Below are 25,348 nucleotides of genomic sequence, written 5' to 3'. Positions count from 1 at the left end.
TCTTCGTGGTTCCAGCCAGCCATGCCCCCACACTCGGTCAGCCTCCTTAGACTGTGGGCTAGGGTTGTTAGGTTTTTTTGGGAGGGGGGAATGGTCCATCTTATTCCAGCACCCAGTCCTCACAGCAGCTAATCAGATGCCTGTGGGAAACTCGCCAGCAAGGTTCAAGCACAAGAGCCCTCTCCCCTCCTGTGGCTTCCAGGACCTGGCATTCAGAAACATTGCTACCCCTTCAACTGTGGAGGCACTGCACAGCCATTATGGCTGGTAGCCATCGATAGCCCTTTGCTCCATGGATTTGTCTTTTAAATTCCTCTCTTAAAGCTACCCAGGTTGGTTGGCTATCCTTGCCTCGTGGTGCAGCAAGTTGCATAGCTTGACTACGTGCTGACTGAAGAACTGCTTTGATTTATCCAACCCAAGGGCATGGATGGTGCTGTTTTGAATGCATAAGGAGCACCACGGGGAGAATTAACCTGCATTAGTTTTATAACATAGACTAGAAGGGGTCGTGCAAGTCGTCTCATCCACCCTGTGAGCAACACAAGGAATCTAGAATTTGAGCATCCCCAACAGATGCTCATCTTCAATGAGCCAGAGCCCACCTCCATTCAACTGAAATCTACACTCCTGTAGCTCAGGCCATTCAGATCTATCCTTGCCCTCTGAACCAGATGGTGTTTACCACCTGCTTTTATTTATTTCTTTGTTCCCAATGTTAATGTTTTAACTCTTTTTTTTTTGGAAATGGATTAGAGGCTTCATTGCACAATTAAATTAAATTTAGAACGAACTAGGAAGGAGCAAAATGTCTGCAAGCTCCTCTCTGGGAGCTGGTGTGTATGTATGGTCCCAAAAATCCAAAACCTGTGACCTGTCAATCATGACTAAATGCATATCTTTATGCATAAATCAGCACATGCACATTTTCTGCAAACCTGTGTCCTCTTTTGCCCTTTTTCGTGGTGAAACATCAGACTTCATTGTTATGTTAGCTTTTCCTATGCAGAACGTAAGTGGAACAGCATTCTCCCTACTTTCTCTCCATCCCTTACCTGAAGCAGTCAGCAGCAGCAAGGACAGGACAGCCCAGAACAGGTGAAGGATATTCATGGCTCAAGGAGGATGGACAGATGCAGGGAGGTTCAAGGCACGGCTACAGGCCAGGAGGTTGTCAGGCTTCAGAGAGCTGAGCTTCCCATATTTGTAGGATCCTTGCGAAGCTGTTTCCTCCCACTTCCTTGTGAAGTCTAACAAGTTGTCACCATGCCCTGAAGGAAAATGGGGCTGCAAACCCAACCCTAAGGACAGTGTCTTTCTTGAAATGATATGGAAAGATGCAGAGATTAGATGTTTTGGCCTGTGGTAAGACCTAGAGGGTGCAAAACCAGGAAAAAGCACCCAGCCAAGACACTGAGTACATCCTGGTAGATCCATGGCTGATTTACAGTACACCAAGTTCCAGGTAAGTAGCCGTGTTAGTCTGACGTAGTTGAAACAAAATAATAAAAAAAATCCTCCCAGTAGCACCTTAGAGACCAACTAAGTTTGTCATTGGTATGAGCTTTCGTGTGCATGCACTTTTTCAGATACAGTAGACCAGTAATTGACTCCCAATTGTTTAACAAGGCATCAAAAAGTCTCCGTCCTCCCTGCTCTGCCACTCATTCCATTCTATATTATACTAGTGCCATTCAGCCCGTTTAATAAACGGGCGCTAGAACATTCAGCCTTTTTCGGTGGCAGCGGTGCGTGGGGGGCTTTTATTCCTTGTCTAATTGATTGTTCCTTCCCCCCTCCCTTTGATGCTTAATTTATCCCTAATTTTCTTCCCCCCCCCCGTTCCCAAACCCCAAGCCAAAGTCCCCCCCTTTTTTACCTTTACAACCCGGGCTCGGCTGGGGGGTGCGGGGGGGGGGTATTTCTTCCTTTACCCCCTCCAAAGATTGTGTTTGGAGTGCGGATCCCTCCCCACCCTGTTTTCGCGCGCTTTTTGCGCCTGCCGTTTGGTTCCTAATTTTTCCCCGTCAATAGCGCTGCTGCTGCCAGGGCCCAGTGGCCGAATTCTGGTTCCTGGACGGCCCGGGCAGCTGCTCCGGGGTGTACGCCCAGTTTTTCAGGGGTGTGGGTGGCTCCCGCTACTTTTGTTGGCCTCCGCGGCTGTTTTTCAGTCGCCTGCTGCGCATAGCTGCCAAGTATCCCGTATCCGCCGGGAAAACCCATTTTTTCTTACCGTTTCCCGGCGGTCTCCCGTTTGGGGGAAAATCCCGGCATTGTCCCTTTAATTTGCTTCTTCCCGGCGGCCATTTTTCTGGTGCCGCTTTGCCCTTCTATGGGCACCAGAAAATGGCGGTGCCGGCGTCGGAAGTCGCTTTTACGTGTTTCCGGTCATGCGCGGAAGCGACTTCCGGCACTGGCGCCGCCATTTTCTGGTGCCCATAGAAGGGCGAAGCGCCACCGGAAGTTGCGTCACGCAACTTCCGGTTATGCGCGCGCTGCCGATCCCGGATCTTTACGATCCGGACTTGGCAGCTATGCTGCTGCGTCCGGGAGGGAGCTTTGCCGTCCGGGGGGCTTGCGCCCGCCCCGGTGCTTTCTGAGGGTCCCGCGGTTGGCACTGAGCATTCGGTGGCCTCCCCGCGCCTTTACTGGCTGTTCTGGCCCAGCGGGGGTCTCCCGGTTGCTTGCGCTGTTTGGGCCTCAATTTCGGGCCTGTTAGTGAGGAGAAGCCGGGGCCTCGATTTTTTGGTCGTCCCAGCTTCCTCCTCAGGCCCTTGGGCACGTTGAGAGAGGGCCTGCCCTGCTTAGGGGCCTTGCTGCCTGCTCCTTCCTTCCACCTGGTGGCCTCTCTTTTAACTGCTTAGTGAGCCAGTGCAGGGCAGAGGGGTGGGGGGGCGGGGTGAGGAGTGTGTGTGTGTGTGTGTGTGTGTGTGCAGTCTCTGCGTCCAATCCCTGTGTCGCTGGGGCACATGCTCAGTAGCGCGGAAAACGGGACACAGGGAATCTGGATGCAGAGACACTTGCATATTATTATATAGGATGCCTAAAACAAAGGAAGGCTTGTTGGGTCATCAGGGATGGAAGGACCATGAGCCCCGTTCAGTTTGGCACTGAAAACAAATTATTGGGCTTGCGCTACCGTATGTACACACAGGTGGCCTGAAAGGCAGCGAAAATTCCCCTTCCCATGTTCTTTAAGAACGTAAGAAAAACCTGCCAAGTCAGGCCAATGATCTATCTCTTTGTGGTTTTTATATTGTAATTTTAACATTGTGAACAGCCCTGCATCAAATAATCAAAGAGTTGGAAGGGACCGTGAGGGTCATCTAGTCCAACCCCCCACAATGTGTGAATATGCATACAGGGATTGAAGCTGCTCACTTTATCCATGCTCTCCTCCAAGACCAAGCTCTCCAGTTCACCCATCATTGGCTGGGAAGTGTCTAGCATTGGCATGCAAACACTTGAATACTGTCATAGAATTGTAGATTTGGAAAGAGGAGCATCGAGTCCAAGCCCGTGCAATACAACAGTCCTTCACCCAATGTGGGCCTCAAACCCATGGCCCTGAGATTAAGAGCCTCATGCTCTACCAACTGTCTTCAAGTGTAGTTTGGGATTAATAAAAGGGGGTCCCTGGAGTGAAGACATAGAAGGCCACTGGGATAGCAAACAATGCATTTGGTGTTTAGACCTTTAAACCTTCCCCTTAAATAAATTCACACAAGGCTCAAATTTTGGTTTGGTTTTTGGCAGAATTTAGGCCACAACTTTATTGATTACATCAAGTGAGTGGTTGCATAGGCTCTGGTTCGACTAGCTCCCTGCACCGTTGCAGGTAGCGCTGACCCAGGGCACTACCATAGGTCAGCCTAGGGCAGGCTCCAGATGTTTTGGACTACATCTCCCATCTTCCCCAACCACTAGTCCTGTTAGCTAGGGATCATGGGAGTCGTAGGCCAAAACATCTGGAGGGCCGCAGTTTGGGGATGCCTGGCCTAGGGTGAACACCTGGAATGGCAGAAAGCCAGGGACTTGCTATGTCCACCACCCAGATGTCCCCCTGGACTCAGGCACAGGCACAACCCCTCGAAGGGTTGACCAAACCATTGAGTCTCTGGATTCTTTCAACGGAATACTCCTTCACATAGGGATGGTGAGAGCGTTCCCCCATCCCTATCACCTGAACCAGAGCCTATCCGCAACCTTACAAGTTGTGATGATTTGCTACGCGGCAGGTGAAACCCAAAGGCACCAGCCAATCAGCCAAGTGTGGAAAATTCCTGCCGTGCCCCTGTCCCAACGACAGACGATACACGACGGCATAGCAAGGTCAATCGCGCAAGCCCTAAATATAGGGAGAGGTGGGCCGGTGTTCCGATGCACTGACCAAGAGAGAAAGCTCAGGGTCACGTGCATCGGCATATATAGGTCCCTTGATCCATTTGGCTAGCGTCCCATTGGTCAGGTTAAACCCAGCATCAAGGGACCTACACCAATTGGGTGTTGTGGCTATCCAATTGTACCCACCCACAACACAAGGGTTTGGTTGCCAGGTCTCACCGCAACACGTGCCCTCTTTGAGGAGGACACGATTAGGCTATTTGGGGGAGTTAAAAATGGAGGATGTTTTGCAGGGGAGGAGGGAAAATGGGTGTCCTTCCTTGGGCTAAATTATACACATGGCTTAAAGGCAGGTCAAGCCTCTGCTTAAAGACCTCCAAAGAAGGAGACTCCTTGGTAGCAAATTCCACTGCCGAACAGCTCTTACTGTCCCGGTAGCATCCCTCCATTTCCTTGTATCCAGAAATGCAAGAAGGGCCTTTACTCTTGCCAGAAGTTCGGCTCTGCCCTTGCCGGTTCTGGAAGGATCTTTTGGGAAAGTCCCGTACGCTCAGAGACTTTGCGCCTGACCATTAGGGGAAATAGGAAGCCCTGAACACTTACTTTTTAGATGTCCCTTTTATGATGAGGCATGTAGAGATCCTATCGACCCCATCTGGTGAGGCTTGCTGACCTTCCAGACAAGCCTAAACTCAATGTTCTTCTCTTAGGAAAACCAGAGTATTTCTCAAGATACTACAAGATGCCCAAGGATTCTGGCTGATGACATCATGAAACACCAGGGTGGATTCTATAAAGGTGTGTATTTTGTAGTTTTGCCTTCCTTCCAGGAGGTGGCGTTAGAAAATCACTTCACTTTAACAACAAAAAGGCCTCATGGAAGGAAGGGAAATTGAAATATACTTGGAGTCGAGAGTGAATTTCATGTTCTTTATTCAGCTTGTAGTCATCAAAGGAGAAGAAGAGAAAAATGGCTCTTTTTCCCAAAACATCTGCTTATATACATTATTTACACAATGGGCCTTGCGTGATTGGCTACTTCAGGGCTACACCTGTGGGCCAATGAGGTTGTGGATTGACTTCTGTTAGCAGCCTGATTGGCTGCTCCTGCAGGCCAATCAGGTTGCTGATTCACTTCCACCTGGAGTTGGATTGGGTGGCTCCTGCGGACCAATCAGACTGCTGGTTCTGGATCCTATTGTTCTAGGATTCAGCTCAGTACATAACAGAAATGTTTCCCTTTGGTGGGTGGATGCATTTCAAGAAATTGTAAAAAATAAGATGGGAAGAGCTCTGGGACCTCCTCTCTCTCTCTCTCTCTCTCTCTCGTCCTCCCTGCAAGGGAGGGCACGCATTGCGGTGGGTCCCAGCAACCAGATCTAGGTGTTGGGGCTGGGGACTAATTGGAGCAGCCACAACGCCCTATTGGGTGGTCCATCTGACGGGATGCAGTGGGGCTGTGGGCATGCCAATCAAGAGAGTCAGATGGACCACCACTATTTAAGCGCTGCCCATGTCTGTAGAGAGCCTTCTTCTCCGGCACAGTGCATCGGAACACCCGCCCACCACTCCCTAATTTTAGGGCTTTCGCTTGACCTTGCTATGCCGCCGTGTGTCATCTGCCGTTGGGGCAGGGGGCACGGCAGGAATTTCCCCCACTTGGCTGATTGGCTGGTGCCACCTGGGTTTCGCCTGCCGCGTAGCAATTCGTCACAACTTGTAAGGCTGGTGGATAGGCTCTGGTTCATGCTGATGGGGTGGAATGAGCCCTTACCATCCTATCCACGGGTATTCCTCTTAAAGGAATCCATTGGACTTCTGGTTGGTATTCCCCCAAGCGGGGTTGTGCCCTCTCCAGAGTTCAGGGCACACATGGGGTAATCAGGGGCTGGCAGTAGTCAGATCCCCGTCCCAGGTGTGAACCTGTTTGCTGACTCAAGGTGCGCCCAGAGTCAGTTCTACCTAGGTAGCTTTGGAACCAGAGCCTATGCAACCACTCACTTGATTTGTAATCAATAACGTTGGGGCCTAAATTCTGCCAAAAACCCAACCAAAATTATGAGTCATGTCTGAATTTATTTCTAGGCCTAGGTTAAAGGGTCTCCACACGCAACCTACTTTTTTAAGCTGAGCAACAAGAGGCGACTTAAAGGATTCCAATTCTTACGATGGCATTAGCCAGCCTTCCTCATCCTAGTGGCCTAGTGGCCTGATCCTCATCCTAGTGGCCTAGTGGCCTGATCCTCTATGAATATTTATTTTTAGTTCATTTAAATGTTTTAATTAAAAAAAAACAACACAGCATGGTGGCATGCAATTTCTAAAATTTCAGTCACTTTGATGGAAAAAAAATCCATAAAAACATCACAAAGAATGGCTGGGGAAATTCATGCTTTGACATTCTGTCTGAGGAAAAGTCTAAAAGTAGGCAGAAATTATCTGTGCTGGGCTTCTATTGGCAGGGAGTTCCACAGGGTTCCGCATGAAAGACACGGTCCGTGACAATGTCTGACAGAACTTCAGCATCACGGAGAATCACCAGATGGATCCCATCAGGGGATTGCAGTGATCAAGTAGGAGTATAAGCAAATCAGGTGGTCCTTCAGGTATGCTGGACCCACACAGAATAACAGAATTGTAGAATTGGAAGGGGCCTTCAGGATCATCTAGTCCAACCCCCTGCCATGCAGGAATATGCAGCAGTCACATACATGGATTAAACCTGCAAGCTTGGCATTATCAGCACCACAGTGTAACCTGCTGAGCTATTGACATTGTTTAGAACCTTGAACCCGGATAATGGAAAATTGGCAACCAGTGCATCTCTGAACAGTGTAACATTTTGCCCCCAGGAGCTGATCCTGTGGGGTCTGGCTACTGCATTCTGCACTTCTATCAGATACTAGTTTTATCAACTCTGCGATGTACAATAAATCTTTATTTTGTTCAGCTTCTGCTTGAGTCTCCAGGTTTCCAAGTTTAGTCTTATGCAAAAACCAAAAGAAAACCCATGGTGGTTATAGGGTATGTGCAGGGGGTTTGCCACACCTCCCTTCCCATTTTCTCATATTTAGTTATCCTCATTGTGGCTCAGTGGACTGTTTTTTGGGATCCTTTCGCCTTCTAGGGTTCTATTCTAAAGATCTGCTTTGCTTCTGCACAACCAGGCTGGTTGAAACCTCTGTCTCATGAGTGCAAGGTGCTATTTTGGCTGCATAAGCAAGGACACATACCTGAAAAATGGAAAGAGAGGGAACGGGGCTTTTTAATTTGCTTTTATTGCAAGGGGCAAGCTGGTATAGATGGAACATTTTGCAAAGGCTTATTCTTTCGAATCCAGATGCTTTGGTGAAAAAGCAGAAGGCGTCTCTAGCTGGGAATAAAGCGGCAATCCAGTGGCTCTTAAAGGATCCTGGGTAAGCAGGCCTCCTCCATCAGTCCAAACTGTTTGGAAATGAAACAAAATATACAGCAGTTATTTCCATTTCCCCTGGAATCAGATGTCAAAATGATGAACATAGGAAGGTGGAGCACTGCGGGGAATGAATGAGCTAAGGCAATCAACAGTAAGTATTGAAGGAGAATGCAAACTCATGTGGACAAGAGTAAAGATCTTCTCATGGTTTTCTGTATATATTTCTATTGTGCTAGAGCAGGCCCCCAGCTTGTCTGAGAACTGAAGAACAACAACAAATGACAAATGAAGGAAAATGGAAGATATAGACAATATAAACAGGTAAAATTAAACTACACATCTGATAGAAAAGGGAGACATGCCTAGGGCTCTACTGTCAGATTCTGATGAACAAATGAGGACAGATTCCAGTTCCAGAATCAACTCTGAGACTGTACAAAATCTTTAGAGACATTAAATTAACATGAGTTTTCAGAATGAAGGATCAAAAGAGTTAGTTATGTGTGGAATATGGGGAAATCCTAGTACTGTACTTGAGTCAGACCTTTCCTCTTTTACTCTATGGGAAAGCAAAGAATGGCACCATGAATTAAATGCTATGTTAATGAGTTGTGGAATGTAATGCATATTGGCAATTCCATTAGCCCTTCATGTTAAGTATATCTGACCAAGGGCTACAACCAAGGAGGCTGTAGTATTTGCAAAAGGATATGGGGCAAAACCCAAGTGTGTTTCCATTGTGGTTCACAGAAATGAGTCATTAGTCAAGGGGTCGTGGAGAGCAGCCTGCAGACCCTGAAATCAGAGGCTCCTTGACATGATCAGCCTGGAGGGTTTGGGCAGTGGATGCTATTTGTGAGATTACGCTTATCTCTGGCAGCCTGTTTGATCTCTTGTTTGGCGAACAGAGATTACCTTTTGCAACATTTAACCTTCCACTTCCCTGAACAAACTCCAATCTGAGTCTTGTGGAGGCACGTCAAAGGTATGCAAGAACCACCTTCAGCTTTGCATTCTTTTCTACTCTGTGGTCCCTCCTTGGAGTCTGGCTTCTGTGGTGTCTCCTGGGCTTCCTCACTCTCTGATGTCTCCTCAGAAAATCCTGCATAAAGAGAGAGAGAGAGAGAGAGAATATTACTGTGCACTTCAGAGAGCAAAATAATGTTATGGGTTTTCCGGGGGATAGGAGAAAATTCAAAAGAGGAAGAAAAGGGTGTTACAAGTTCTTTGGCATCTCAGGGTGTGGTGGCATTCCGACTCCCAACTCCAACCATTGGCCAGACATGTTGTCAGGACTGGACTCAGATGCACAAACAAGCAGTTTCCAGTGAAGTTAACTTTATATTCAAGGAACCGGCATACAACTCAGTCACACGTCCCAGTAGCTCTTGTCCCTACTGAGCAGTTACCAGGACTGAAGGTCCCTGCCTTCCACTCTTTCTAAGGCTCCTCCTCTTCTAAACATTTCCCAAGCACTCTCAAAAGTTGTATGCCCACCTCTGAACTCTATTCCGCTTTTCTCATTGTCCTGCACATTCTTGGAGACCAGTGGGGAGGGGAGCTTGTCGCAGCCGGAAAGAAAGACTACCGGCATTCTTCAGCAGCCTCTTGACACCCCCCCCTTCCTCTGCTTCAGACTTGGAGTCTGAACTGCTCCCTGTCACAGGTTCCTCCTGCTCACTAAACCCTGTTGCCCCTTTGGCACACTGCACCTCCTCCCAATCTTCTCCCTCTGACCTCTCTCCAGATGAACCGACCCAGACCCTGTGATCATCATCTGAGGCCCTTCTTCATTTGCCCCCTCCACGTGGGGTCTGGAGGGTGGTAACACGAGAATGGTGCCTCCCCGTTTGTGGAATGCTCTCCCCAAGGAGGCTCACCTGGAGCCATCATTAGATATATTTGTGCACCAAGTCAAAGCTTTCCTTTGTAACCTGGCCTTTGACCTTCAACTAACAAATTCAATAATACAATAAAATAAGGAAGTGTTTATAGTTCTGAGTAGTGCTCTCCACTCCATTCAATTCTCCTTCCCCGGTTTTACACAGACACACAGACACACAGACACACAGACACACAGACAGACAGACAGACAGACACACACACACATACCCCTCTGTATAGACCTCATTAGGATATGGGATTATTTGGAGGGGGCTTTCCCTAACATTTCGTGAGGTTTTCTCTGCCCTAAAGATTCTTGGAACTACTGCAAATCTTAAGGTGCTCCCCAAGCCTTGTTGATATGTCCCTCTGCTGCATGAGTGCTGCTGCTTTGGCTACATAAGGAATGGGATTGGGAGAATAAATTTGCTCTTGGTCAACTCATCCACACTTTGAACAATGCAGGGAATCCAGCACTTGAGCTCTGCAGTAAGGATCTGCAAATGTTCAGCTGAAATCTACATTCCTATAACCTAATCTAGTTATAGATCTCATTTCTCCCTCTGGGGCAGCAGAAAGCAAATATTTCCACCCTTTCATGGAGCGGACCAGCATCAACCCAGAATCTCCAGTCCGTGGCTCTTTCCTTGAGAGCCACTGTCAGTTAGTGCACAGTATTGAGCTGGATGGACCAGTGGTCTGACTTGGTAGAAGGCAGGTGAGTTAAAAGTACTGAGCTCTTCTCAAAACCTTTGAATAGTGCTGTTTCCCAGCTCCACTATGCAGGACCTGAATGCAATTGCCTTCTTTATCACTTACCAGGCGTAACCAGGAGCAGCAAAGACAGAATAGCCAAACATTGCTGGAAGATCTTCATGGCTCTGTTAGGATAGACGGTGCAGTGAGGCTGGGTGCAGGGTCACAGGCTAGAAGGTTTTCAGGTGAGAGCCGAGCGATCCATATTTATAGGATCCTTAGGGAGCAGTTTCCTCCCACTTCCTTGCGAAGTCCAGCAAGTCGTTACCATGCCCTGAAGGAAAGTGGGGCTGCTGGTTCAGCCATCAGCACACTGTCTTCCCCAGAATGACATGTAGAGATGGAAAGATTGGAGGTTTGGGCCCGTTGTGAGACCTGCAGGACACAAAGACGGAAGAAGCACCCAGAAGAGTCACTGAGTACCTACTCTTAGAACTAATGCCAGTGTACTGAAAGAAGCAAAGGTCACCAGTGTCAAAGCAATGATTCTTCAAAATCAACATCATTGGACTGGGCATGTTGTTCATTTCCTTGATTAGTGGTCAACAAAAGAGGTTTAAAGACTCTCTCAAGCCAAATCTAAAATAAAAAAGTAGTATAAACACCGAAAAATGGGAAGCACTGGTTTGTGAGCACTCCAATTGGAGGACAGCCTTTACCAAAGGTATCATGGTCTTTGAAGTAAAATAAAAAAATTCCTTCAGTAGCACCTTAAAGACCAACTAAGTTTTTATTTTGGTATGAGCTTTCGTGTGCATGCACACTTCTTCAGATATGGTCTTTGAAGACGCTCGAACTCAGGTTGCAAGGGAGAAATGTGCTAAGAGGAAGGCACGCTTGGCAAACCCTCACCATGATCAACTCCCACCCGGAAACCTATGTGCCCACAGTGGAAGGGCATGTGGATCCAGAACTGGCCTCCACGGTCAATGACGGACTCACTGTTAATACCTTGTTTATGGAAGACAATCTTACACGGCTACAAGTGATTGTCAAAGGAGAAGAAGAAGAGGAGGAGGAAGAAGAAAACTGTTAGATCCATGGCTGATTTGCAATAGACCAAATAAGGACCTTTCACTCTCAGTTGTTTGATGGGGCAGCAAAAAGCCTTTTGCCCCTCCGCTCCCCTTTCTATTCTAAATTATATGCCTAAAATAAAGGAAAGTTTGGGGGAACCAGGAGTGGCTTTTTTGTGTCGAAAGACAAATAACTCCACTCAGTTCTGATACCGAAACCTGATTCCTGGGAGTGGGTTTTTGTTCACATAAGCACCTGAAGCACCTTGGAACACAGCGGCATTACGTCTTTGGTTGGCACCAGGGGCTGCGCAGAGGGTGGACAAAACACAATGTGCCAGCCCAACCCTTGCCACTTCTGCTGGGTGGGCTTGGGGCACAGAGGTTTAATGGGGCCAAGCTGCAATGTCTGCCAATGCAGAGGGCATCCCAGTCAGCTGACATGACCCTTGGCATGCATGCCCTTCCAGTGCTGGCTGGGCGGCCATTCAATGAGGCGCCCAGGGACAAGGCGACAAGGGCAGACTGGGTTCCGGAGCCCAGAGACCCCCAGCTGCAGGCTGTAAGACCCATCCTTACATGGGGGTGCCTGGGTTTCTCCTCCTCAAATTCATGCACCCAGGGCTATGGGCCCCTGGCCTTCCCCACACTACACCCCTGCTCCAACCACTACCCATTCATTCAGAACACAAGCCCACTCACCCCTTTGTGTGAGGCAGCATTGAGGGACCGAGGAATGAAAGGTCCTTATTGGTCTATTGCAAATCAGCCATGGATCTAACAGTCTTCTTCTTCTTCTTTGGTGATCACTCATAGCCGAGTAAGATTGTCTTTCATAAACTGGGTATTATCAGTGGATTTGTAAGTGACTGTGGAGGCCAATTCTGGATCCACATGTCCTTCCACAGTGGGGACATAGGTTTCCGGGTGGGAGTTGATCATGGTGAGGGTTTGCCAAACGTGCCTACCTCTTAGCATGTTTCTCCCTTTTGTCCTGAGTTGGAGCATCTTCAAAGCCCATGACTCCTTTGGTAAAGGCTGTTTTCCAACTGGAGCGCTCACAGCCCAGTGTTTCCCAATTTTTTGTGTTTATACTACATTTTTTTTAATAGATTTGCAGTGAGACAGTCTTTAAACCTCTTTAAACCAGCATTACGCTTTCCATTTTTAAGTTGGGAATAGAGTACTGTAGTTGCTTTGGAAGACGACAATTAAGCATCCAAACAACATGACCAGTCCAATGAAGTTGTTGTGGAAGAATCATTGCTTTGACACCGGAAATCTTAGCTTCTTCCAGTACACTGGCTTTAGTTCTAAGAGTAGGTACTCAGTGACTCTTCTGGATGCTTCTTCCGTCTTTGCGTCCTCCAGGTCTCACAACGGGCCAAAACCTCTAATCTTTCCATCTCTACATATCATTCTGGGGAAGACAGTGTGCTGATGGCTGAACCAGCAGCCCCTCTTTCCTTCAGGGCATGGAGATGACTTGCTGGGCTTCGCAAGGAAGTGGGAGGAAACAGCTCCCCAAGGATCCTACAAATATGGATCAATTGACTCTCACCTGAAAACCTTCTGACCTGTGGCACTGCACCCAGCCTCACTGCACCGTCTATCCTAACAGAGTCATGAAGATCCTCCAGCTATGTTTGGCTATTCTGTCTTTGCTGCTCCTGGCTACGTCTGGTAAGTGATAAGGAAGGCAGGTGTATTCAGGTCCTGCATAGTGGGGCTGGGAAACAGCACTATTCAAACATTTTAAGAACAGCTCAGTACTTTTAACCCATCTGCTTTCTACCAAGTCAGACCACTGGTCCATCTAGCTAAATACTGTCTACACTGACTGTGTGTGTGTGTGTGTGTGTGTGTGTGTGTGTGTGAAGCTAGGGGGAGAGAATGGAATGGAGACGAGAGGACTACTCAGAACTATAAACACTTCCTTATTTTATTTTATTATTGAATTTGTTAGTTCAAGGTCAAAGGCCTGGTTATAAAGGAAAGTTTTGACTTGATGCACAAATATATGTAGCGATGGCTCCAGGTGAGCCTCCTTGGGGAGAGCATTCCACAAACGGGGACCACCACAGAAAAGGCCAGTCTCGGTTTACTACCCTCCAGACCTCATGTGGCGGGGGCAAATGAAGAAGAGCCTCAGATGACTATCACAGGGTCTGGGCCGGTTCATCTGGCGAGAGAGAGACCTTGAGGACTTGCGGCCCTGAGCCATTTAAGGCTTCATAAGTCAAAACCAGAACATTGAATTGGGCCTGGAAATTGATTGGTAGCCAGTGCAGTTGGGCCAGGAATGGTGTAATATGCTTGGGCCGTCATGGCCAGTTGAGCAACCAGGCCACCAAATTCTGCATCAGCTAAAGTATCCAAATAGTCTTTGGAGGCAGCCTATGTATAATGTGTTGTAGTAATCTTGAAAGTCCCATTTCTATGGATTCCAAAGCAGGGATTGAGAACATGTGTCAGGGACTGGCTGGAAGAGGAGTGGTGTTGAGGTGCCGGCTGGGAATCCCAAATGGAAATCCCAGGGGAGGAAGGCTCAGATCATGGGGATTGGTGGTGGGACACTAAGGAGAGGTCAGAGGGAGAAGATTGGGAGGAGGTGCATTGTGCTAAAGGGGCAACAGGGTTTAGTGAGCAGGAGGAACCTGTGACAGGGAGCAGTTCAGATTCCAAGGCTGAAGCAGAGGAGGGGTGGTGGTCAAGAGGTTGCTGAAGAATGCCAGGAGTCTTCCTCTAGCTGCGACATGCTCCCCTCCTCACTGGTCTCCAAGAATGTGCAGGACAATGAGTGTGGCAAATGGTTGAAGGAACTGGAGGTGGCGGTTCGATTGCCACCGTACCCTGAGGTGCTAATGAACTTGTACCCCCCTTTTCTTCCTCTTCTGAATTTTCTTTGCCCCCTGAAAACCCATAAGATTACTTTGCTCTCTGCAGTGCACAGAGTTATTCTCTCTCTCTGTGTGTGTGTGCAGGATTTGCCCAGGAGACACCACAGAGTAAGGAAGCATGCAAGGCTCAAGGTGGTACTTGCCTACCCAGGACGTGCATCAAGTTTCCAGAGATGGGAAGCTGCGGGGGGAATATTAAGTGTTGCAAAGAAAAGTAATCTCAGTTCGCCAGAAAAGAGGCTGCCAGAGGTAAGCGTAATCTCACAAATAGCATCCGCTGCCCCAAAGCCTCCAGGCTGAGCATTTCAAGGAGCCTCTGATTTCAGGGTCTTCAGGCTGCTCTCCACAATCACTTTACTAATGACTCATTCATGGATCAATGCCTTGTCGTGGCGAAGGGGCTTGAATAACTCAGAGAAGCTATGAGCTATGCCATGCAGGGCCACCCAAGATGGACAGGTCATAGTGGAGAGTTTTGACTAAACGTGATCCACCTGGAGAAGGAACTGGCAAGCCACTCCAGTATCCCTGCCAAGAAAACTCCATGGACAAAGACAACAGGCATATAAAAGTTATGACGCTGGAAGATGAGCCCCTCAGGTCGGAAGGCGTCCAACATGCTACTGAGGAAGAGCGGAGGACAAGTACAAGTAGATTCAGAGCTGATGAAGCGGCTGGGCCAAAGCCGAAAGAACGCTCAGTTGCGGATATGCCTGGAAGCGAAAGGAAAGTCCGATGCTGTAAAGAAAAATATTGCATAGGAACCTGGAATGTAAGAACCATGAGTGGAGGTAAGCTGGATGTGGTCAAAAATGAGATGACAAGAATAAATATCGACATCCTGGGCATCAGTGAACTAAAATGGAAGGGAATGGGCGAATTCAGTTCGGATGACTATCATATCTACTACTGTGGGCAAGAATCCTGTAGCAGAAATGGAGTGGCCCTCATAGTCAACAAAAGAGTGGCAAAAGCTGTAATGGGATGCAATCTCAAAAATGACAGAATGATCTCGATACGAATCCAAGGCAGACCTTTTAACATCACAGTAATCCAAGTTTATGCACCAACTACCGGTGCTGAAGAAAGTGAAATTGACCAATTCTATGAAGACCTACAACACCTTCTAGAAATGACACCAAAGAAGGATGTTCTTCTCATTACAGGGGACTGGAATGCTAAAGTAGGGAATCAAGAGATAAAAGGAACAACTGGCAAGTTTGGCCTTGGAGTTCAAAATGAAGCAGGGCAAAGGCTAATAGAGTTCTGTCAAGAGAACAAGCTGGTCATCACAAACACTCTATTCCAACAACACAAGAGACGACTCTACACATGGATATCACCAAATGGGCAGCATCGAAATCAGATTGATTATATTCTCTGCAGCCAAAGATGGAGAAGCTCTATACAGTCAGCAAAAACAAGACCTGGAGCTGACTGTAACTCAGATCATCAGCTTCTTATAGCAAAATTCCAGCTTAAACTGAAGAAAGTAGGAAAAACCACAGGGCCAGTAAGATACAATCTGAATCAAATCCCTTATGAATACACAGTGGAAGTGAGGAACAGGTTTAAGGATTTAGATTTGGTGGACAGAGTGCCTGAAGAACTATGGATGGAGGCTCGTAACATTATACAGGAGGCAGCAATGAAAACCATCCCAAGGAAAAGGAAATGCAAGAAAGCAAAATGGCTGTCCAACGAGGCCTTACAAATAGCGGAGGAGAGGAGGCAAGCAAAATGCAAGGGAGATAGGGAAAGATACAGGAAACTTAATGCAGATTTCCAAAAAACAGCAAGGAGAGACAAGAGGGTCTTCTTAAATGAGCAATGCAAAGAAATAGAGGAAAACAATAGAATGGGGAAAACCAGAGATCTGTTCAAGAAAATTGGAGATATGAAAGGAACATTTCGTACAAAGATTACCATAATCAAGGACAAAAGTGGTAAGGACCTAACAGAAGCAGAAGACATCAAGAAGAGGTGGCAAGAATACACAGAGGAATTATACCAGAAAGATATGGAGGTCTCGTACACCTCAGGTAGTGTGGTTGCTGACCTTGAGCCAGACATCTTGGAGAGTGAAGTCAAATGGGCCTTAGAAAGCATTGCTAATAACAAGGCCAGTGGAAGTGATGATATTCCAGCTGAACTGTTTAAAATTTTAAAAGATGATGCTGTTAAGGTGCTACACCCAATATGCCAGCAAGTTTGGAAAACTCAGCAATGGCCAGAGGATTGGAGAAGATCAGTCTACATCCCAATTCCAAAGAAGGGCAGTGCCAAAGAATGCTGCAACTACCGCACAATTGCGCTCATTTCACACGCTAGCAAGGTTATGCTTAAAATTCTACAAGGCAGGCTTAGGCAGTATGTGGACCGAGAACTCCCAGAAGTGCAAGCTGGATTTCGAAAGGGCAGAGGAACCAGAGACCAAATAGCAAACATGCGCTGGATTATGGAGAAAGCTAGAGAGTTCCAGAAAAACGTCTACTTCTGCTTCATTGACTATGCAAAAGCCTTTGACTGTGTCGACCACAGCAAACTATGGCAAGTTCTTAAAGAAATGGGAGTGCCTGATCACCTCATCTGTCTCCTGAGAAATCTCTATGTGGGACAAGAAGCTACAGTTAGAACTGGATATGGAACAACTGATTGGTTCAAAATTGGGAAAGGAGTACGACAAGGTTGTATATTGTCTCCCTGCTTATTTAACTTATATGCAGAATTCATCATGCGAAAGGCTGGACTAGATGAATCCCAAGCCGGAATTAAGATTGCTGGAAGAAATATCAACAACCTCAGATATGCAGATGACACAACCTTGATGGCAGAAAGCGAGGAGGAATTAAAGAACCTTTTAATGAGGGTGAAAGAGGAGAGCGCAAAATATGGTCTGAAGCTCAACATCAAAAAAACCAAGATCATGGCCACTGGTCCCATCACCTCCTGGCAAATAGAAGGGGAAGAAATGGAGGCAGTGAGAGATTTTACTTTCTTGGGCTCCTTGATCACTGCAGATGGTGACAGCAGTCACGAAATTAAAAGACGCCTGCTTCTTGGGAGAAAAGCAATGACAAACCTAGACAGCATCTTAAAAAGCAGAGACATCACCTTGCCGACAAAGGTCCGTATAGTTAAAGCTATGGTTTTCCCAGTAGTGATGTATGGAAGTGAGAGCTGGACCATAAAGAAGGCTGATCGCCGAAGAATTGATGCATTTGAATTATGGTGCTGGAGGAGACTCTTGAGAGTCCCATGGACTGCAAGAAGATCAAACCTATCCATTCTTAAGGAAATCAGCCCTGAGTGCTCCCTGGAAGGACAGATCGTGAAGCTGAGGCTCCAATACTTTGGCCACCTCATGAGAAGAGAAGAATCATTGGAAAAGACCCTGATGTTGGGAAAGATTGAGGGCACTAGGAGAAGGGGACGACAGAGGACAAGATGGTTGGACAGTGTTCTCGAAGCTACGAACATGAGTTTGACCAAACTACGGGAGGCAGTGCAAGACAGGAGTGCCTGGCGTGCTATGGTCCATGGGGTCACGAAGAGTCGGACACGACTAAACGACTAAACAACAACACATGTTAAGTATATCTGAGCAAAGGCTACAACCCTGGAAGGTAAGAAGAGGCTGTAGTATTTGCAAAAGGATATGGGGCAAAACCCAAGTGTGTTTCCTTGGCTGTAAGTCAAGTCATTAGTAATGAGTCATTGTTGTTGTTGTTTAGTCGTTTAGTCGTTTTACTGGGAAAACCATAGCTTTAACTATACGGACCTTTGTCGGCAAGGTGATGTCTCTGCTTTTTAAGATGCTGTCTAGGTTTGTCATTGCTTTTCTCCCAAGAAGCAGGCGTCTTTTAATTTCGTGACTGCTGTCACCATCTGCAGTGATCAAGGAGCCCAAGAAAGTAAAATCTCTCACTGCCTCCATTTCTTCCCCTTCTATTTGCCAGGAGGTGATGGGACCAGTGGCCATGATCTTGGTTTTTTTGATGTTGAGCTTCAGACCATATTTTGCGCTCTCCTCTTTCACCCTCATTAAAAGGTTCTTTAATTCCTCCTCACTTTCTGCCATCAAGGTTGTGTCATCTGCATATCTGAGGTTGTTGATATTTCTTCCGGCAATCTTAATTCCTGCTTGGGATTCATCTAGTCCAGCCTTTCGCATGATGAATTCTGCATATAAGTTAAATAAGCAGGGAGACAATACACAACCTTGTCGTACTCCTTTCCCAATTTTGAACCAATCAGTTATTCCATATCCAGTTCTAACTGTACCTTCTTGTCCCAAATAGAGATTTCTCAGGAGACAGATGAGGTGATCAGGCACTCCCATTTCTTTAAGAACTTGCCATAGTTTGCTGTGGTCGACACAGTCAAAGGCTTTTGCATAGTCAATGAAGCAGAAGTAGACGTTTTTCTGGAACTCTCTAGCTTTCTCCATAATCCAGCGCATGTTTGCTATTTGGTCTCTGGTTCCTCTGCCCTTTCGAAATCCAGCTTGCACTTCTGGGAGTTCTCGGTCCACATACTGTCTAAGCCTGCCTTGTAGAATTTTAAGCATAACCTTGCTAGCGTGTGAAATGAGCGCAATTGTGCGGTAGTTGGAGCATTCTTTGGCACTGCCCTTCTTTGGAATTGGGATGTAGACTGATCTTCTCCAATCCTCTGGCCATTGCTGAGTTTTCCAAACTTGCTGGCATATTGGGTGTAGCACCTTAACAGCATCATCTTTTAAAATTTTAAATAGTTCAGCTGGAATATCATCACTTCCACTGGCCTTGTTATTAGCAGTGCTTTCTAAGGCCCATTTGACTTCACTCTGCAAGATGTCTGGCTCAAGGTCAGCAACCACACTACCTGGGGTGTACGAGACCTCCATATCTTTCTGGTATAATTCCTCTGTGTATTCTTGCCACCTCTTCTTGATGTCTTCTGCTTCTGTTAGGTCCTTACCACTTTTGTCCTTGATTATGGTAATCTTTGTACGAAATGTTCCTTTCATATCTCCAATTTTCTTGAACAGATCTCTGGTTTTCCCCATTCTATTGTTTTCCTCTATTTCTTTGCATTGCTCATTTAAGAAGACCCTCTTGTCTCTCCTTGCTGTTTTTTGGAAATCTGCATTCAGTTTCCTGTATCTTTCCCTATCTCCCTTGCATTTTGCTTGCCTCCTGTCCTCCGCTATTTGTAAGGCCTCGTTGGACAGCCATTTTGCCTTCTTGCATTTCCTTTTCCTTGGGATGGTTTTCGTTGCTGCCTCCTGTATAATGTTACGAGCCTCCATCCATAGTTCTTCAGGCACTCTGTCCACCAAATCTAAATCCTTAAACCTGTTCCTCACTTCCACTGTGTATTCATAAGGGATTACTTAACATGTAGGGCTAATGGAATTGCCATATGCACTACACTCCACAACTCATTAACATATCATTTAAATCATGGTGCCACTCTTTTGATCCTTCATTCTGAAAACTCATGTTAATATCTCTAAAGATTTTGTACAGTCTCAGAGTTGATTCTGGAACTGTAATCTGTCCTCATTTGTACATCATAATCTGACAGTAGAGCCCTGGGCACGTCTCCCTTTTCTATCAGATGTGTAGTTTAATTTTACCTGTTTATATTGTCTATATCAGGGACGTCCAACAGGTAGATCGTGATCTACTGGTAGATCACTGGATGTCTGTGGTAGATCACTGGTAGATCACTGGCTCCCCTCAAAGAAGCTCAACAACTTTGGCTCCCCTAAAAAATGCTCAACATTTTAGCCCTTCACCCCCCAAACCTCATAAAAGCTCAACAACCCTGACCTGAACCCCTAACAAATGGGGCTTCCTCCTCCCTAAAAAAAGCTTAACATCTTTAACCTGAACACCCCAAAGGGGGGTAGATCACTTCCAGTTTTTAACTCTGTGAGTAAATCACACCCCTGGTCTATATCTTCCATTTTCCTTCATTTGTCATTTGTTGTTGTTCTTCAGTTCTCAGACCAGCTGGGGACCTGCTCTAGAACAATAGAAATATATACAGAAAACCATGACAAGATCTTTACTCTTGTCCACAGGAGTTTACATTCTCCTTCAATACGTACTGTTGATTGCCTTAGCTCATTCCTTCCATGCAATGCTCCACCTTCCTATGTTCATCATTTTGTCACTTGATTCCAGGTGAAATGGAAATAACTGCTGTATATTTTGTTTTGTTTCCAGACAGGTTAGACTGATGGAAGAGGCCTGCTTACCCAGGATCTTTTAAGAGCCACTGGATTGCCGCTTCATCTCCAGCTAGAGACGCCTTCTGCTTCTTCACCAAAGCATCTGGATCAAAAGAATAAGCCTTTGCAAAATGTTCCATGATTATACCAGCTTGCCCGTTGCAATAAAAGCAAATTCAAAAGCCTCATTCCCTCGCTTTCCAGTTTGGGTTTTTTTTAAAAAAAAATTTAGGACTTTAATGTAATATCTTTATACTTTTACATTACAATTTTTCACATTTCAATCAGTATAACCATACATCATTGACTTTCCTTCTCTTCTTCCACAATTTCATTTATTTATGCAATAGAACTCTATATTCTAATTACTCTTTATGTTTTATTTTTCTCCTTCCTCCCTAAAACTTCAGTACTTGAAACTGCTGGATTTATTCCAACCCTGCTAACCTTTTAACTGATTTTCGATAATTGTTCAGTTACTCTGCAAACATTTTGCATATTTCCTTAAAGGTTCCATCTTCCTGAGCCCCTATTCTTTTCAAATAATATTTATTCGTTTTCAAACACTACAAAATACAAAAAAAAATCACAAACAACAAAAACAAAAAGACCAAAAACAAAAAGAAAACATAAAAAAGATAAACATATCAATTCTAACATTTTTACTTGACATTGTGGACTTCCTCAATTCCCCCCCCCCACACTGGGCCCATTTTTAAATCCAAATTAGGAAATTTTTCATATTATAACTTAAATCATTTTAGACATTTTTTTCATTATCTCTCAACAATTTTTATTCTAAAAACATCAACTAACCTAAGCCTATAATTCATCCATTGATCCAAATCTAAATTTATTTTCCCATCCATCTATCTTGTATTTCCCTCCCTAGCCTAAAATTTATTCCCAAAAACTTTCCATAAATTCAAATATTACTTCTTGTATCCTATTAATATTTAAACACTTAAATCTAATTCAGCCCCCCCCCCGGACTCAGGGTCTCCCAGATGAATCAGCCAGTTCCATAAGTCGTTCCAGTTTCAGACCACCTTAATCAGTCAAAAAAATGTTGTTGTTTAGTCGTTTAGTCGTGTCCGACTCTTCGTGACCCCATGGACCATAGCACGCCAGGCACTCCTGTCTTCCACTGCCTCCCGCAGTCTGGTCAAACTCATGTCCGTAGCTTTGAGAACAGTGTCCATCCATCTCGTCCTCTGTCGTCCTCTTCTCCCGTAGAAGTCAAAAAATATCAACCATTATTACTTTTCACCCCACTCCCACTCTATCACAGCCAATTCACCACTCTTCCTTCTTCATCCCCTGCTGCCTCCCCAATTCTCTAGCTGTTACTCAATACCATCCAACTACGTTTCCACTTTTCAGCTCTATCACAATTTTTAATCCCCATAGACTCTGACCCCAGTGTGGATCCTGCCCTGGGGGGGGGGGGCATTGTTCCACACTGGTTCTTCTTTGAAAAACATTTGAATCGAGCATGAGTCTTGTTTCCCCCCCCTCTCACAGGGGGCACAATGTTCCATGCACTTTCCTCTTCTTCTTTAGGTTCAATTGCATAGTCCCGGACTGATGGTTGTATGTCTTTCTTCTCTGTATTCTCTGTTAAAATTAGTTCTTTTTCTGTTTCCACGCAGTTCTTATTAATTTTTCCAATCTGTATTGTATTCTGGTGCACTTCGCTTCTTAAATCCAAAAGTAATCCCAGGAGTTCCTACGAAGTCAGATGATATTATGTCTACTGGCATCTTGCTCATCTCAGGTTTCATGGGAACAGCACAGATTACAAAGCAGGAAATGGCGCAGCTCGTATTTCCAAACTTCAAAAACAAAAATTGTGTCTGAACTGGTTGCAAACTCACATTTTTAATTCTTCTTCTTACCTTGAAACTTTTATGTCCATTTATGAAAACAGCATTATCAAACTTGTTTTTCACAGCCGTATATTTTGTGCTCTCTTCAATGTTGACAGTTCCAAACCTCAAAGAGGTAAACAAATTCCTTCCTATTGTGATGTCATAATGGCGGCTCGCTGATCCCTCCAGCGACCCAACTCCAGCTTCCAGGGGGACTTTCCCAGTCCAAAATAAAAAAATTACAGGGATTTTACTGAATTCAACCCTTCTCCCCTTCACCCTGTCTTAGGGGGAAGGTTTTAAGTCCAGTTTTTGGAAATTGAAAGGTTCCTGTCAATATTTCCGGCTTCGGGCAAATTAACTGCATCTCAGTTCTCTCAATTGGGGAGATCAACTTCCTTTTTAAAATCTCCTCCCGTGGCCAATTCTTTCCCATTGAATTTTTTTAAAAAGTTCTTTTTCTTTACTTATGGTGTCCAATGTGTTCAAATCCTTTAAATTTGGAAGAATCCACCGCTCCACAGACTGCTGGCACAGAGCTTTGTGCTGCAAGGGTAACAGTTTAACTCAAGGCACCACGTCTCCACTCCGCTCACTCTCAGCTCCCTTAATAGGGCTTACCGGGGAGCAGAGGAGACAGAAAAAGGTCTCCACACCCCCAGAACGCTCAATCTGGGGCTCTTTTGGGGGCCGTGGTGCTCTCGCGGTCCCCCCTCCCTCTCAGCACCAGGGAATCCTGGAGGTCGAGATTCTCTCGCCAGACAGCAATGGTGGCAGACCGGAAGTCCTTCCCGAGCCCTTATTCTATTAGTTCGGTTTGTTAATTCCATATATTCCATCATTTTCACCTGCCACTCGTCCTCTGTTGGTGTTATTATCTCTCTCTTTTTCTGAGCCTAAACCATTTAAACTGCCGTAGCTGTGTAAAGAAATTAATATGTGGGAACATCCATACCTAATATTCCTAATAAGAAGATTTCTGGTCTTTTCTTTTAAAGCCTTTATTTAACATTCAAACAATAACAATAACTAACACATCAATTCACTATTCACTACATTCCATCTTTTATAATATATAGCATTTCAAAACCTCTCAGCGACTGGATCAACATTCCATATATTTCAGGTCTTTTAAAGCATTTTCTTCATTTCATTATATGTCAATTCCCAGAAATCTGTTGCTAATTAGTTGTCCACCCAAAACAATACCCTTTTGACATTTTTGTCTTTGCCAACCTGGTGCACTCTCCATAATTATTATTTTTTTGTTGCACTACAGCAGCCATTATCTCTGACTCATGCTGTCTGGGGCTGAAGGGAGCTGCAGTCCATCACAGCTGAAGGCCACCAGGTTGGACCAGCTGAAATTTAGAATGTGTGCTTTTATTTAAAATGCATCTCTGGGTTATTTGTGGGGCATAGGAATTCGTTCATATTTTTCCCCTTCAAAATATAGTCTGGCCCACCACATGGTCTGAGGGATGGTGGAATGGCCTGTGGCGGGAAAACGTTGCTGACCCCTGTTCTAAAGGCAGGGGTGGAATGAGGATGCTCTGAGAAAAATGTGGCAATGAGGGATTGGGAGAGAAGCAAGTGATGGTAGGTTGATATGGTTCCGCACCTTGGTTTCCAAATGTTTTGGAAGTTGAACGGACCTCCGGAACGGATTCAGCTTGACAACAAGGTACGACTGTACTGAGTTAGATCCATCTGACATGGGCAGTGTCCTTTGCTCCTATGTTCCCTGACAACACAATAGAGCTAGTAAGTAATTTTCAGCGTAAAAAGGTACCATTGTTTAACCATCTTAGGGTAGGCAACAAAGAACACTAATATCTTTGACAACATGCTGAAATTCTAGTTTATCAGATAAACTGTTGCCCTCTAGTAAAATGCTTTTAAAAAATACCATAAGATTAAATCAAATGGTTGGCTGCATAGTCAATTCATGTATTAGGAAAAATACGTTGAAATTGTTCACATAAAGCTTTGTCAACCTAATTTCTTGCCTCTTGGTTATTTTAAGACAATGTTTTATGGGGCTTCCCCCTCATTTGACTGTTTTTTCTCTCATTTTTTTCTTGTTTTTGACATATATTTAATTCAACGTTGAGGCGTTTTCTGTTTTTAAAAAAACCTTCCTTTATCTCCTGGAATCCCATGATTTTGTTTTGCTTTGTTTCATTTCATTCCACCCCCCCCCAAAAAAAACACATCTTTTTATACTGCTACATAATTGGTTTTAGGATGTATTGCTGTTTTAATGGCATTATTTGCTTTGAATATTGTGTGCTGCTTACAGATTTTTAAAATGTTAAGTGGTTTATAAAACCTTTCAAATGAATTCAGGTTTGCTTTTATCAAAATCACTCTAATGTTGTAAATTGTCTCCTGTGTTGCGTGGTTGTTGTTGTTTTTTAAAGCAAACCACTATCTAGAAAGATTTTTAATAATATAAACGTCCTTGTCCCAGTATACCTGAAGGAGCGTCTCCACCCCATCATTCACCCCAGATACTGAGGTCCAACTCTGAGGGTCTTCTAGCAGTTCCCTCCCTGCAAGAAGTGAGGTTGCAGGGAACCAGGCAGAGGGCTTTCTCGGTAGTGGCACCCGCCCTATGGAACACCCTCCCATCAGATGTCAAGGAAATAAAGAATTATCTGACTTTTAGAAAACATCTGAAGGCAGCTCTGTTTAGGGAAGCTTTTAATGTGTGGTCTTTAATCGTATTTTTAATATTCTGTTGGGAGCCGCCCATAGTGGCTAGGGGAAACCTAGTGAGATTGGCGGGGTATAAATAATAAATTATTATTACAGTATATTATTATTATATAAATAAATAAATTCCTGGATTATAAGGCCCACCCATCTTGGGGAAGGCTGGCTTATGCCATATTAAGAACTCAAGCCTTTAAAAGACTCATAGTTGTTCAAGTTCA

Source organism: Zootoca vivipara, chromosome 3 (assembly GCF_963506605.1).
Source record: "Zootoca vivipara chromosome 3, rZooViv1.1, whole genome shotgun sequence".
In the NCBI taxonomy this organism is placed as follows: Eukaryota; Metazoa; Chordata; class Lepidosauria; order Squamata; family Lacertidae; genus Zootoca; species Zootoca vivipara.
The sequence above is the reverse complement of the archived record's forward strand: the minus strand, read 5'-3'. Positions refer to the sequence as shown.